Here is a 16,712-nt window from a genome sequence, read left to right on the forward strand (position 1 = left end):
TATCCACTGACTTTAAAGAATCTTTAATGTTTCACTCAATATTGCTCATGTTTGTTGCTTGTTTTGAGCAGAAAACAGCAGACACAAAACCCCCACTGATTTTCACACACACATATATATACTACTTGAATCTGCCTCTGGCTCAAGCTCTACCACCTAGTTTGTGGTATAGTTGCATAATCTCAGCCTTCAGGTCAACCCTAGGCTATGTTTTTAATGTGATGTTCTATCCTTTTTCTACATGTCCATGTTGGAATTAGACTTCTAGGGAATAGAGATGCTAACAACAGAGACTCCAAAGGACCTGAAACTGTGATATTACAAACAGTATTAGTGCTACCATAATATTATGTGAAACTCTGTATCTTCTGATTAGGTGTTAAGAAAATAAGTGTTATAATAAACTGACATTTCACTCCTTTTGGTATTTGGTAATGACAAGAGTTTGGAGAGGAGCTGCATTTACTTATCTGAAAGGACAAGGCCGTGAGCAGATCCTTTGTAATCCCCCTCCCCCAAGAACAATATCCTCAATTATGTTTGGAACAGCATTTTGGCGGACAGGTGCAAAAACACAGGAGTATACTCAAACCAAACAGAGGCCAAGCTCTGTGATCATTAGCAGTCCTAAGAAAGACTTCTATTGTGTCTGTGTTTTTAAAATTTTCAAATGACACTTCCCACTCATTTTAAACCAACACACATTTGAGGCTGGAAGGAAGATTTCAGAAACTTTTCCTTCTGCTTTTGATAAACTGGGTTTTCTTGTTTCATCTGAACCAAAAAATTGTGGCTACCATGTGCATCCTTTTTTTTTTTTTAAGCCAACAATCATAAATCTTTTTGTAAGTAAAACTTTACAAGTTTTAAAAGCAGGACAGAAGTGTAAAAATAAACAAAAACAAAAAGCAGAAATAACAGTCTATAAAATTATGGCAAGTTTTAAATTCACTCTAATACTTCCTTTATCGCTAGGGAAGCATATTACAGAAAAATGAATCAAACAACTGCCGTTCACTGAGCTCCATGGTTACATATTTAACTGGTGTTCCAAAAAATGTGCAAGTAAATGTCAGAAGCATAAGAATACATTAAAAATCAATCAATATTAGGTACGGTTAAAAGTATAAATATTTTTCAAATTCACCTTTCAGCCTTCTTCACAGAATTTCCATGTCTACAAGTGGATGTTTAAAAAAATGAGGATTTACCCTCATAGAGAAGTTATTAAAATAAATAAAACCAGCTTTTCCACTTTATTATTTATACTTGGATCAAAATATATGTATCTTTTGATCTGTAAATATGGGGGAAATTATACAATCCCCATTTGATGCCAGCAGTGTCCCTCCCCAAGCCAGTAAGTACTTGTGGAAAAATACCATTTGTACAAGTGTCTCCCTGCGGGAGGAGAATGTCTCTCACACATGGTCACTGCTACTGATCTTAGGACTCTGAAACGCAACTTCCACAAGACTGCGAATCATAGAAGCTGCAACTAGATGAAGCTTTCCCCAAGTCTAGCTTCTTCCTATTATACAGATTTTGGTAGAAAGTCTGTGGCTCTTTGAAGAAAGCTGTGTGATAATATTCTTTTTTTTTTTTTTTTTTGCTTTTTATTGAAATTTCCACAAAAAAACAAAAGACATACAACAGAGGAAAAATAAACAGACAAAAATAAAAAGAAAACACTCTTATTAATCAATTATAAGTATCATCCACTTATTTACACAACGTTAACACACGTCTTGATAATATTCTAACCCAGAGAAATTAAGCCCTCCATGGTTACCGAAATCCTTCTCTGTCATTCTGTTATACAGGGGCTAAAGTAACAGTACCCCTACATCTGTGTTTCTTTCTACATCAGCTCTGGATAACTTTAATTAGTAAAAGTCTAGGCAGAAGCCTTCGACAACTTTCAGACATTGCATCGCCTGGGTTGTATCCAACAAAGTAATTCTGTTAGCGCAAGAACTTCCACTTGCAAATGGGACTTTTTCTCCCTCTCCTCTCCCCATGTGCCCCCTTGAAATCGTGATGGTTGGGTGAAACCCCAGGACAGATTTTGAGGGTCAGAGGAACAAATCTTCGCACTAATGGAACAACTTGGTTGGATACAACCTTCTAAGAGTGACTTTCATAGGAGCCACTGTGGCTTTGTTTCCGATTCAACACAACAGATCCGGATGAGAAACAGGCAAGCAACTTCTCAAGCTGATGATTCACTGAAGCTACAAACGGTAGTAACCTACCATGAGGAAGAGATTCCTCACTTCTGTCTGCATTCACATGACCACTGACAGCCAGAAAATCACTGTGCTATGGATTCAAACCCAGACTAAAAATAAATAAATCCAAAAGCAGACAAGTGTAGCATTCTCACATGCCTCACATATTGTGCAAAATAATCTATTTGGCGTAAGGAAAATATTTAATGGGCTGGCCTGTTCCCATTGCATTACAGAATTGTTAGTACAGTGTTATGTCTGTGTTTATTCATGAAAATTAGTAAGGGATGTTTCAGCTATTAAAGGAATGTATATCCTGTCTGATTTTGAAGTAGCATTGTAGGAAAATGTATCCTCTTCACTTACTTCCTGAGAACCTGACCAACAACACTACTGCTTTGAGAGTGATGTCTCTCGGGGGCTCTTGTACTTTCCCTTCAGTTTTTGCTATTACTTATAGCAGCAGAATTCTTTTGAAGGCCATCCGGAATGTACAAACATTGAAAAATGGAGGGGGTGGGGGAGCTGTTAAGAAAAAAAGACAGGGATAATAAACCTTTAAGAGATCATGTTTCTCAGTAAATCAAAAGATATGTGGAAACACAAATTTGTGTGTAACTATTACACATCTGAATATCCCATGATCTAGACACTGCTGCTTTCAAGTACTATTTCAATTCCTATGATTTAAACTGACAGTTCAAACTGTCACTCATAATCCTTCTATCACTTAGCAAGGATAGAAGAATAAACGCTTCAAAGGAGGAGAGGAGGTACTGCCATTTATCGAGCTACGACCTCAAAGGCAAGACACTTAGAAATTTACTCAGCTTACTAAAGATCCCCCTCACACCTCAAACACTATACAAACTCAATATAAACAGTCTCTAGGAAGTAGTATTTCTCCAGAAATCAATCACAATAGTATATTTACAATATACTGGCCAACCAGGGATAATATGAGTCAGGTTTCACTAAGATTTAGACCAAGAACCTATTTTCAATGTAGATTCCCAGAGCACATGAAGTCATAATATAGAGTGCCTGAAAAAAATACACATGTATGTTTTCCTTACTCAGAGTAACCACAACTAGCTTCTACGCATCTAGGATTCATGGTGTGTGTAACTGACCCACAAGATTTGGTACCACAAGATGTAGTGATGACCACCAACTTAGAAGGCTTCAAAAGCATATTAGAAAAATTCATGGAAGAAAAGGCAATCACTGGCCTTGAAAACAATATACTACCTATAGAATCATAAGCACCCTATGATTACTAGTCATGAGAAGGATATTGTCCTCACTCTGTTTTTGGGTTTCCCATAAGGCATCTGGTTGGCCCCTGTGGTAAGTAGGATGCTTGTCTAGAAATGCCTTTGGTCTGATCTAAAAGGGCTTTTATTGTGTTCATAGGATTAGAGATAAGATTTTGAAATCAGAAAGTGGTATCTCCATGGCACTCTTTTTTCTCTTTTTTTAAAGAAATAGATTACTGCCTCTTCCTCACTGTGGTCTTGGTTTGCAGCTTTTCACTTTATATTGTGGAAAAACTGAGGCGGGTGAGATTTTCAACGCCTTCTCTAAAGATGGTCAATAGTATGAGGGAGCAATGCAGCACTGTGAAAGATAATCAAATAATAATTAGCTTCCACAAGAACTTTGCCAAAGAAAAGAGCAGTCTTCAGGGCTCTTTTTGGCTGCATCTTGACTCTCACACTGTGTTCCACATGTCCCAGAATACACATTAACTTGTACAGTATACTTTCAGCCATGTGCTCCACTGTTACCATGGAGCCAAAAGAGAACATGACTGAGTTAGCTCACAAGTATCTGCAATATAAAATCATTGAATGTGGTTTGTGGCAATAGCGCAGTTACTTTTTTGTTTTATGTTATTAAAGTACACTATTCCATAAAATGCCAGCAAATGGAAAAATAGTTCAATAATTAAGATATGTATATCACTCTTATTAAAAATTACAAAATAGTAAAAAAGAAAAAGAAAAAAAAGACAGACAGCAGTTATAGGTCAGAAAGGGCTGCAAACACTTTTGGCATTTTTCTACAGGAAAAAGAAAATGCAGATTCAGAATATCAAACACCAGTTGCTATTTCCAGTCAGAATCTCTTGAAGTGCACACCTTAGGGAGATCTCTGTTCCTATGCTGAGACACCTCACAATATGTGCTCTCCTCAATTATTTTACCAATGTTGGACTATTGTGAAGTGAATTCTCTATCAACTATTATTTTCAAACAATCTACTTCTGTTGAGCTGCAGCCACTTCCCACTGTTCCATTAAAATATGGATTAGTGTCGCTTTTAACTATACATGCACACAATCAAATTCTCCCACAAAGGAATCTCATCTCAAATGGAACCATTTAAAAGTCCATTAAGAATCGTGGCTACAGTTTGGGACAGCAGCTTAGAGAGACTGTTGAGCACCAAAACATATCAAAACTGCTGATAAAATATCAGATGTTTTTGCCCTTGTTTAGGCTCTTTTGTCTCCTGTAAGTACAGCATATGAGACAAGAAGTTACAGGTATTGGTGCCAGTCCTGTCACAACACATGCTATACAGCCAGTAAGGTTTGTGAAAAACTCATGATTTAGAAAGGTTGGGGGGAGGAATGGTGTCACAGACAAACTATCAGTCTTTATTCTTTATCTAGTTGTCTCTATTTTGGCAAGATGTCATGAATTAGCTTAGTTTAATAAACCCGTCAGAGAATGTGTTGGGGATTGTTAACGTACAAAAGCTCAAAGTAGCTATATGCATGTGAAGAACAAGCTCAAATCAGAACCACGGATGCAGAAAAGAATAGCAGAATAAACAGGTGGCAGTGATAAGTGGCAAAAAAGTGTTGAATGGAACAAAGGGCTAGAACAGTTGAAAGAGGAAATTGTGTAAATTGCTTAGAGGTTTTCATGATGATGCAGTATACAAATTCTGTTTAACAAAAAAACCCCATCAACATAAAGAATGGATCACACAACTACCGGGGAGAAACACCAACTAACTCCAGAACACATATTCAATCAAACTTTTTGAAAAGATTCTATCACATTTTCACAGCTTCAAGGAGTTCAGCAATCTTGTGGAAACCGTTACTATTTCATCATGCTGAAACATCACTTTGGGATCACAAAGTGCTAAAAAGAAGTTTATAAATATTGCAAAGAAATAAAAATAAACTGTTGAAGGTAATTTTTGAAGCAGTAATTTCTGGCAGAGAAGTTGTGGAGATAACCATTTATGTGAAGAAGGTGCTCCCCTGTTTTGCTTTTTTCATTTGTTTATTTAGAGATTTGCTCATAATACATTTTGTTTAGCCACTACTGTTGCATTAGTATGTGAAATTCTATCGAGTTTTTATGCTTGATTTTTACTTGAAGTGTTTCTTGAGGTTTAAGAGGATATTTTGCTTTGCTGTTGAATATACTGCTTTAAATATGGCTCTTGTATCCTGCATTTGATTTACATTTGTAATTTTTGATTCTGATATTTTGCAATGATAATTTAGATGTTATAAAATTATGCTGTAAACCACTTAGAGCTATTTTTATTTTACTGGAAATGTAAAGTGGTATATAAATCATCTATGGGAGTCTTATTTGAACCGCAGGAAAGGAACGCTTGCATTTGTTCAGTACACCAACAAACAGCAAGAAAAACACTATTTTGAAATACCCAAAGACAGATGTCAGCTTTCAAGTCTTGCTATGGTGAGGTTAAATCATGACACGGATACTGAAGAAACCTGAAAATCAAATCTTTTATACTGCACTGGCAATATCCACATGGGCAATAAGTCAGAGTCAGTACCACTTTCAGAGTAAACATATGACCAAACACAGTACAACTTTTCAGCTTCCTACAGTGTCACAATAAATGACAGAGCAGGCACTTGCTAAAATGTTAAGACCACACACATTCTATGGCAATTACTTGGACACTTTCCAACATTCCATCTGCAAAGACATTGTGGAAATGTTTTCTCAGTGACTTGCCTTTGTCCTGGATAAACGCAGTCACCCAAAGTATAAAAGAACATGCAAGGAAGATAAGATGTGCTGTAAATGAAAGGCAGGTTCTTCCAGACTGTGTCATCCCAAAGAACTACACAAAGAAAGAGGCACTATCTTGTCTCACTGGGACCTTTGCTGTAGACACATGCTCAGGTGTTACTCATGTGGATAATTGGGCCCAAGGCAGCAAGAATGCACAGGCTTAACTGATTGCAGGAAACTGATTGAGCGGTATATAAATCTTGCTAAATAAAATACCAGCCTGGTAAAAGCAGTATGCGGAGCAATTGCTGGCTTGAATGATATGATAGAAAATGTTTTAACATCACTGCAGATGCTAATTATTATTTGCTAATCACCTTGGGAATTTGTTTGAATGATGGGATAAACTTCCCTATAATAAATTTGTAATTATACTTTTTTCTGTTGTGTTGCAATATTTTCTAGTTATTTATTATTTTTTCCAGAGCTACCCAACCATTCGTCACACATACTTCTCTATTAAAAAATATTTAGGTACTTCTAACAGCAAGAGGTTAACTAAATATCTAGATCAAGAAAGGGCTCAAGTAATAAACTGATGCCAATTTTTGAAGAATTCCAGAACTCCTTACAAACAATGGATTCATTTATTCAGAAAGCTCAAGAGTTTTAAATGCTACCTTTGCTAAACCTTTGAAATGGCAAAAATGTAGCAGGTCTCTCTCTCTCTCTCGTGAATAAGGGGAAAAATCTAACTTTACATAAATTAAATATATAAATTTGATTAAATATGTTTGTGCCTTTGCGATGACATTTAGAAAAGGAAGTATTCATTTTCTGTTTAGAAAAAGAAAAACTCTTTCAAATGTAATTTGAAGCTGTCAAGCCAATCTCCTTTACAGATCTTTTAAATGTCACCTACCTTCGGAAGGGAATGGCAAATTCCTTACAAAACGTGCAACTGCAAACAGGCCACGTTAAATCAAGAATTTATTAAAATAAGCCACTGACATTTACATTGATTAAGCGTAGCCCTTTTGCTTTCTCCCTTCTGCTAGAAGCCCTTTCAAAAGAAGTGTCACAACATCTTATACTGGCGTTGTTCTTACAGTAATTCCGAAACACATAACCAGGCGTTACGCAGGCAGCTAACTCATGAAAAGGGGCTGCGTGAAAAGAACTCGCTGGGTGCTATGCATGGAGATTAATGCAAAATTGTAGTTGTTCTACATTGGGACTTGGTGGGGTGTTCCTTTATTATTTCTACCCAGCATCCTTGAAATTTACAGCCATTTTTTTTTAACTGTGCTTGGTATAAATCAATTACAACACTACACTTAATAGCTTTAAACAAAAGACTATATTAATCATAGCTTAAAGAAAAGACTAGCACTACTCACAGTCACAACATGTATTAGTGAACTCTACAGTTTAGCTTATAAAATCAGCATTTACAGTTCAGATGCTTTTTTTTTTTAAGCCTCAATAAGGGCAGTATTTCTTGTAAAATAGAGGGAGAAGACAGCACTTAAAAGTGATTGTGACACACACAACCCTGAGGCAGACACGTTAACCCCGCTTAACCACTGATCATAGTTTTAAAACTATTCTCACCCTTTGGTCCACAATATTTTAGCAAGCTATGAATTATGATTTTCGACCATGTAGGGAATGAAATACCTCCCATGCCTCATCATGTACAAGCACTGCTGACTCGTAACAACCACCAACAGAATTTAAAGGCAGTATTTCCTGTAAGTCGTCTCCTGCAAAAGCATTGCTATAGGGAAGCCTGCTACTGAATCTGTAACAAAGTGAAGGAGATTAACTATTATTCAAAGGTATAAAAATCTGCTTCTGATCTATAGTTACTCACAGGGAAGTGTGAAAAGGGTTAATTCTCAGCTAATTAAAAGGTGCTGTGTGGAAAGGCATCATGAAAATAAATATTCAGTTCTACATACTGTTAAACGTTAATCTCTCTCTTCTCTGAACTAAGAGGAGACTTAACAACAGACTCTGAGCCAGCACAGAGGGCACATACTTGCACACACAAATGCAAAAGATACTTAAAGGTAAAGGTAAAGGTACCCCTGCCCGTATGGGCCAGTCATGTCCGACTCTAGGGTTGCGCCCATCTCACTCAAGAGGCCGGGGGCCAGCGCTGTCCGGAGACACTTCCGGGTCACGTGGCCAGCGTGACGAAGCTGCTCTGGCGAGCCGGCACCAGCGCAGCACACGGAAACGCCGTTTACCTTCCCGCTATAAAGCGGTACCTATTTATCTACTTGCACTTAGGAGTGCTTTCGAACTGCTAGGTGGGCAGGAGCTGGGACCGAAAGACGGGAGTTCACCCCGCCGCGGGGATTTGAACCGCCAACCATGCGATCGGCAAGCCCTAGGCGCTGAGGTTTTACCCACAGCGCCACCCGCATCCCAAAAGATACTTAGAAACAGCCAAATACCACTATCATCTACAACAGCTATTTTGAAATAACTATACATCGCATATGCATCAAACGACATGCCTCAAGATTTGGAATGTGGTGCCATCAACAGGCAGGTAGTACCCAACTCTGTCCCCACTTTCTGCTTTCAGGGAGGGTATGGAGGTTCTGAATTGATGACCGTTAGAGAAATGTTTGGCTCAGTTAATGGTGTTCAACATGTTTCAGATGTAGACTGCCCATTAAGAACCAAGTTTTCAGCTTGGGAGTGCTCCTGAAGTGATGTGTCAGCTGTGGCCAAGAGTGCCCAGCAAAGGTGCAAGTGGTTCCATTTCCTGGAGGCTGGCATGGCCACTGTCACACATGCTTTGCTCTTATCCATATGCATCATATAGGATGTGTCATTCTAGGGGGTGAAAGTTATTTTTTGCAATTTCTTCAGTGGAGGTCTTAAAAATAGTTTTGGGCTGTGAAGAATACAAAACCTGCCATTATTTTTGTGACTGGACAACATTTAACTTGGCAAGTTTACATCTGATGAAGAACTACATAAACTGGTGTCAGAAAACGACAGAAATTTAATTTTAGCTTCTGAAAATATCAGGTAATGCTAAATAAGAATAAAAATAAGAATATTAATATATACTTCAAGTACTTGGCAATCATTTTTAATGATTTCTATGCAATTTTACACACATTCTAATTACCAACCAAAACTAAATTATATTAATTTAACCAAAATATCTTTTGAATTCCTAAGTTATGTTTAAACTTTTTAGCACCCCCTCATTTTCAGAATTTGAAAGTTGGAAACTACAACACACCCTACTGCATCAGAGTGGGGCTGGTCTTGAAGAACATTGAAAAACTATCCATGACACTATCAATGTTTTAGCCAACTCATTACCTACCCTAAAATAGAAAATGAGATGATTTAACATTAAGATCTATTGCATGCAGCACAAGCTAGTTTGGGTGGGAAGAAGTGTTGACACTGACTATGTATAAATGATGTTTTGTTTTTAAATGAGATTGGCTATTTTGTATGCTATTTTCTAAACTTAATATCTCAGCAATGAGAATGAAGTAGTTTTTAGAGGGCTTTTAAAAAAGATAATTTCCAATTCATTTCGAAATTTAAAGCTGGTACCACGAATTAAGGCTTCAAAGCCTTACATGGTTGTGTCTAGAATATCTTAAGGATGGCCTTCTCCAATTGGAGAATGCCCACATGTTAAGGTCTTTAGGGCAGGCCTGTGGCACCACTACTAGAAGCACAGTAGATGGGGAATTTTCATTGCTGGCCCAAAGCTTGAGAACTCACAGGCTCAGGAAGCGCTCCTGGCCCCTCTATGCATACAGGTGAAACTAAAAAAATTAGAATATTGTGGAAAAGTTCATTTATTTCAGTAATTCAACTTAAAAGGTGAAGTCCAGGGTCAATGCAGCCATCTACCAAGAGATTTTGGAGCACTTCATGCTTCCTTCCACAGACGAACTTTATGAGGATGCTGATTTCATTTTCCAGCAGGACTTTGGCACCTGCCCACACTGCCAAAAGTACCAAAACCTGGTTCAATGCCCATGGGATTACTGTGCTTGATTAGCCAGCAAACCCGCCTGACCTGAACCCCATAGAGAATCTATGGGGCATTGCCAAGAGAAAGATGAGAGACATGAGACCAAGCAATGCAGAAGAGCTGAAGGCTGATATTGACGCTTCCTGGTCTTCCATAACACCTCAGCAGTGCCACACGCTGATAGCATCCATGCCATGCCGCATTGAGGCAGTAATTGATGCAAAAGGGGCCCAAACCAACTACTGAGTACATGTGCATGCTTCTACTTCTCAGAGGTCCAATATTGCTCTATTTGCAGTCCTCATTTTGCTGATTTCATTTAATATTCTAATTTTCTGAGATTGTTAATTTGGGGTTTTCATCAGCTGTACGCCATAAACATCACAATTATAACAAATAAAGGCTTGATATATCTCGCTTTGCATGTCATGAGTCTATCTCATATATTAATTTTACCTTTTAAGTTGAATTACTGAAATAAATGAACTTTTCCACAATATTCTATTTTTTTGAGTTTCACCTGTATTTTCATATTGCAATCTATACAGGATATGGTTACTTGGGTGCACCCCGACATGGGAATGTGCTATTAGTGAGTATTTGGCTTAGGTGGAGCTTGACTTAACAGTCTGATATTGGAGCTGCAATAATTATTGCTAATAATGTCGCATTCTGATTTATTGCTATTTTGATGGTTGTACTGTTATCATGATAAGAACTTCCATATTAATACTCTGTTCTATGTTATGATTAACAAAACTGCTTCTAGGATTGCTTTTACAAACCATAACCCCCTTTGTGACAACACAGCCATTATTATTCTTTTGGTATAAACATGTAAATTACAAGTGATTGTAAGGGCATCTAACTGGATGGAAGCACTGCTGCTTTCACTGAAACTTACTTCCAGGTATGTCTAGTATTGCAAAATTAATTGGTTTGAGTTCAAGGCCAACATTACTTTCCAAGAGTGCCCTGTCATTTCTAGGCCTTTTCAGGTTATCATTTCATAAAAATGCCAGCATCTCCAGTGGAATTTTCAAAGAGATTAATATCTAAAGTTCACTTGCATAGTACCATTGTACAGTTTACGTTAACATTAAGTATAGTTCTTTTTCTGAGGTTGCTTACTTGGAGGGCTAAGAGAAGACATATATGGGTTTGGTTTTTATACATGAATCCACTCTGGTTTAATCACATGGGTGAAAGATTTGTTTTGTTGCTATGGTCAGAACATCACATAATTTGTTATGTTTTACTCATACTCATACTGGGGGGGGGGGGGGAACAATCCAAAAACAGTACCCAGCAACAGAAGACAGCACTATGACCACAGCATTAGCCTGCCAAACAAACTGTGGACTGTGATATCCACCAACAAAATAAAACAGACCACCAAATGGCCTCCATAGAACAAGAAATCCACCTAAACAGCCATTCAGCTCATCAGCTAAAGGACAACTATAATCTGGAGGGATGAGACTATACAGAAAATGTGTGTTCCAATTGTCCTTATCTACCAGGGACAGTAATTCACTGCCCTTATTTTGCCATTTGGGGACATATTTTAATGCAAGGAGCTATAAGTGGGGAATAGTCAACATGATGCCCTCCAGATGTTACTGGACTACCAATATCCACCAGTCCCCAACAGCAAGGCCAATGGCCAGGGATGATGGGAACTGCAGGTCAACCATCTCTGGAGGGCACCATGCTGGCTACCCCAGCTACAGTTGTGGTTGAGGATTCAGGTCTTGTCTCCATGCTATCCATGAGTTAAATCTCCACAAGTGGAGAACAGAAGCAACTTGTCTCTAGTGTACATGCACTTAAATGGATGTGCATAGACAAGAAGGCATCATGAAGTGCACAACCTGGCATTTCACATACTGCACAGCTGCCATCATGCATTTTGAACTGCTAATAAGACGTGATAATGATGTCATATGCACATAATTGTGGGTTCATATCTCTCTGGTATGCAGGCTGAGACCCTATCTGCCCGTGGACTCTCTCGCCAGAGTGGTGCATGCTCCAGTTATCTCCCGCTTGGACTACTGCAATGCACTCTATGTGGGGCTACCTTTGAAGGTGACCTGGAAACTACAACTAATCCAGAATGCGGCAGCTAGACTGGTGACTGGGAGCAGCTGCCAAGACCACATAACACCGGTCTTGAAAGACCTACATTGGCTCCCAGTACGTTTTCGAGCACAATTCAAAGTGTTGGTGTTGACCTTTAAAGCCCTAAACGGCCTCGGTCCAGGAGCTTCTCCACCCCCATCATCCAGCCCGGACACTGAGGTCCAGCACCGAGGGCCTTCTGGCGGTTCCCTCACTGCAAGAAGCTATAGGGAACCAGGCAGAGGACCTTCTCGGTATTGGCATCCACCCTGTGGAACACCCTCCCATCAGAGTTCAAGGAAATAAACAACTATCTGACTTTTAGAAGACATCTGAAGGCAGCCCTGTTTAGGGAAGCTTTTAATGTTTGACAGACTACTGTATTTCAATATTTTGTTGGAAGCTGTCCAGAGTGGCTGCGGAAACCCAGTCAGATGGGTGGGGTATAAATAATCAATTATTATTATTATTTATTATCATCATCATCATCATCTCATACCAATCGGGGACCGCCTGTTGTAGAGGTCTATGTACGTACAGCACACACTAGCCAAAGGAATGGAGTAAGGAGGTAACTATAATGACAGGGCAGCACCCACCTCAACCGGATGGCCTAACAGCGCTGGGAGTCCTGTCCTATTCCTCTCTGTCTGCTGCCACTTCCTGCTTATGTGTCACTATGGTGAGGGTTTTAGGATTCCCATTGCCTTAAGGTGGTCTCCATGGGAATTCAGCCAGCTGAATTCAAAGTATCGTGGATTGGCAACTTCCGCCAATCTCCCCTCCTGCTCACACAGACACTTGAACAACCAGTGGCCCTTAGGTATATTTAGAAACCAGCGCTACATAGGAGTATACGCAATAAGGATGAGGAGGAGAAATAGCAGGAAGGACGCAACTACTCTGCTCATGCATGATGCAGGAGCTGGGCGATCTAAAAATGACAGACTGATGAGAGCATAACTGCGCCACAGTGAGGACACTGCACATATCAAACCGAAGGGGGCAGGGCTACCCCACATCCCCCCAAACATGTCCTTTCGACATGTTGGGGGCGGGGAAACATCTGAATCACCCTGTGTGACAGTTCTGTTGCAAAGACAAACAATTACATTAAGTTGTCTTTAACAAAATAATAAAACGTTTTGGGGCCTTTAAATTAGAGGACAACAGGCCTACTGCAGAGTAAATGCATACAGTACAGGCAACTCCCTGTTTCTGTGGGGGAGATAAAGATTTCTTTTGAGCTCTGTAGTTCCATTAGGCAATGTAATGCTGTTGTTGATGGGTTTTTACCTGGGCAGCCAACTACGGTCATTCTTTGAAAAAAAGGACCATTTGTATCCAGGAATAATCATCCTCAAACAAACTGACTACAGCAGCTCAATACCGAAACATCAGCCTTAAAGGCAGCCACCTCATAGGGATTTTATACTGCAAGGATTCGGAAAAGTGTGTTACTTTACAAAACACCTCAAAGTGCAGTGGAATATAAAGAAGAGTAATATCTCAGTCTGAAAGCAACTGTCAATATCAACATTAAGTGTGGACTTCCAGAAGAATTTTGCTATTTTATATCGCGCTGTCAAATCGCAAAACACTTTAATATTACTATTAATTAAATATCTTGTTTATTTCATTTTAAGCAGTGCTTTTCAACTTTTATTAAACTGATTGTTAATTCCCCCCCCCCCAGGCTTTGAATTTTTCTTTTTTCTAATTATTTCTGCATTTCTAAAAATCACATTTCTTCTTCAATGTTGTCATTTATATTATTTTGCTTTGTTTTCCCTGTTTTTTAAAATGTTGTTTTAAACTTTTTAACATTGTAAACTTTTTTTTAAAAAAAAATTAATGCTGGTGGCATTTAAGCAATAATGCTCACCTGCATACACTTATCTTCTTTAAAAGGAACCTTTTTCTCAATACATTCCTCAAACCCCCAGACTATAAAGAACTGTTTGATGCATATCCTAAATAGTTTTTGCTCTGAGCCATGGCCTTGCCTCTTTCCTCATTCCTGCTTTTTGTTTGTTTTGGTTTTGATTTTTAAAAATACTCTGCAAAGTGTGGGACACACAGAAGGTGGATGTGGGAACACCTATTATGCTTGAGCAGATTCATGAAAATGTTATTTTCAACCTCAGTAACACACACTAACTTTTCTTGCTTCTTTGATTACCGTATTTTTCGCTCTATAACACACTCCCAACCATAACACGCACATAGTTTTTAGAGGAGGAAAACAAGAAAAAAAATATTCTAAACGAAACAGTGGATGTATGATTTTGTGGTTCATGCTGTGGCCACAGACATGTGATCTGACGGTGAGTTTGGGGTAGCCCAATGCAAAAATCCTGAGGATCCATGTGGATCCGTGCTTTGTAACCACGTTTTTGCACCACTGCGGCCCCAGGCAACAGTGGGTGCGTGATTTTTTTGGTGCAAGCTGTAGCCATGGACATGCTATGTGATCTGATGGTGAATTTGGGATGACCCAGTGCAAAAATCCTGAGGATCCATGTGGATCCGTGCTTTGTAACCACGTTTTTGCACCACTGCGGCCCCAGGCAACAGTGGGTGTGTGATTTTTTTGGTGCAAGCTGTAGCCATGGACATGCTATGTGATCTGATGGTGAATTTGGGGTGACCCAGTGCAAAAATCCTGAGGATCCGTGTGGATCCGTGCTTTGTAACCATATTTTAAGTGGGGAGGGAAGGAAAAGCACTCAAGGGACAAGGAACGCGAGTGGGATGGGTGGAGAAGGATGCTGTTAATAATGCAGAAGAGGGGTATAAGAGGAGAAGGCTCTTATAAGAGGAGTGGGGAGGAGAGAGAGACAGAAAGCCTGCTTGCGAAAAACTTTGCTGCTATTTAGCGAGTGAGGAGAGAGAGACAGAAAGCCTGCTTGCGGAAAAACTTTGCTGCTATTTAGCGAGTGGGGAGGAGAGAGGGACAGAGAGCCTGCTTGCTTTAAAGGAGCCAACCGGACAGGAGCCGCTTACATTCGTGTAAGCGGCTCCTCTCCTCTCCTCTCCCGCTTTGCTCCTTTAAAGCAAGCAGGCTCTCTGTCTCTCTCTCCTCCTCACTCAGTGGCTCTTCTCCCGCTTTGCTGTTTCAAAGCGAGCCACGGAGGAGGGAAGGAAGGGGAACCATGGGTCCTCTGCTCACGACTGCAGCAGATCCCCCTGCCATCCGTAGGCATTCGCTCCATAACACGCACAGACATTTCCCCTTACTTTCTAGGAGGAAAAAAGTGAGTGTTATGGTGCGAAAAATATGGTACATTGGTTGCTGACAATACCAATACAATGTGGTTCAAAAGAGCACATCATCTCTCTGATTACTGTCCAAATCTGCTGCTGACAGGTTGTTAGCTTGCACTATTAGTGCAACAAACCTGATTTCTTTGTTATCTGTTTTCCTGTAACTCAAAAGTTCTGATTCGGCTTAGCGTGAAATGGGAAGCAGATACTAAGAGATCTCATTTATTCCTTAGGCCATACTAGGTTCTATGTGGTCACAAGGTCTTCAACTTTAATTGTTATTGTGAAATGAAGATAAAATTGGCACATGTGGTAGAACAGCTTAAAAGTCCTATCTTTTGAACTTTGGTATATTAAATATGCAGCAGTCCCTCATAATACGATTATCCATTTTCACTTACCCAGAAGTGAGAGCGTTGTTGGCTAAAGATTCCTTTCAACTACCTCAAGCTACCACAAACTGTGTGTCTTGAAGCAGATCACCTAACAACTAGCACCCAACACCTTATCTCCTGCAACATCAGCACTCTTCCTCCTGCAGAGCAAGGGTGTCCCTAGGCTGTGGTCACTGTCAGCTGATTCCATTTAGGCCTATTCTAATAATTTAGGCCTATAACATAATTTAGGCCTATACTAATCCTAGGCCTCAGAGATGGCTCATCAGCCTCAGCAACATGTCATTACAAGCAGAAGATGAATCCTGGTGCCTTGCTTTGTGCCCCAACCTAGCCCTAACCCCTGGCCCCTGAAACCCCACTCTGCTTGATCCAGCTTCAATGTTGCTTGTTTGGACTTCGGTCTTAACCAAGCAATGAGGAGCAGATCTTGGCTGAGGCCTGAAAGGCCTTAACATCAACCCATTTTTCCACCATGAGGATCTTACTTGAAAAACTGCATCCTGGGATTGTTCTTAAGTCCAGTGACTCTGCGCACACACCCAACTAGGCCATGCTCTTTTCCCCATGCAAAGCACAACTAATAAGTGTTTTCTTATGGTCCAGAAAGTAGAACGTATATTTATCTTATTTGTCCTTTTTGTTCAGC

The 16,712-nt window shown here is 39.6% G+C and overlaps 1 protein-coding gene across 5 annotated transcripts in view; it reads right to left on the reverse strand.

Annotated features, from left to right (window-relative positions):
* The window catches only part of CTBP2 (C-terminal binding protein 2), a 210,913-nt gene that overhangs the window by 172,852 nt on the left and 21,349 nt on the right, over positions 1–16,712 (reverse strand). The window contains exons 1-2 of one of the 5 annotated variants that reach the window (XM_081005205.1): positions 16,070–16,554; positions 9,522–9,609 (exon numbers count right to left, since the gene is read on the reverse strand). The exons of 3 other annotated variants lie outside the window; for them this stretch is intronic. The gene's annotated coding sequence lies outside the window, so the exon portion shown is untranslated. Of the gene's footprint in view, positions 1–9,521; positions 9,610–16,069; positions 16,555–16,712 lie in introns of those variants that run through there. One more of the 5 variants, XM_081005204.1, reaches the window with a different exon arrangement.

Source organism: Podarcis pityusensis, assembly GCF_964106645.2.
Source record: "Podarcis pityusensis genome assembly, chromosome: 5".
NCBI lineage: Eukaryota > Metazoa > Chordata > Lepidosauria > Squamata > Lacertidae > Podarcis > Podarcis pityusensis.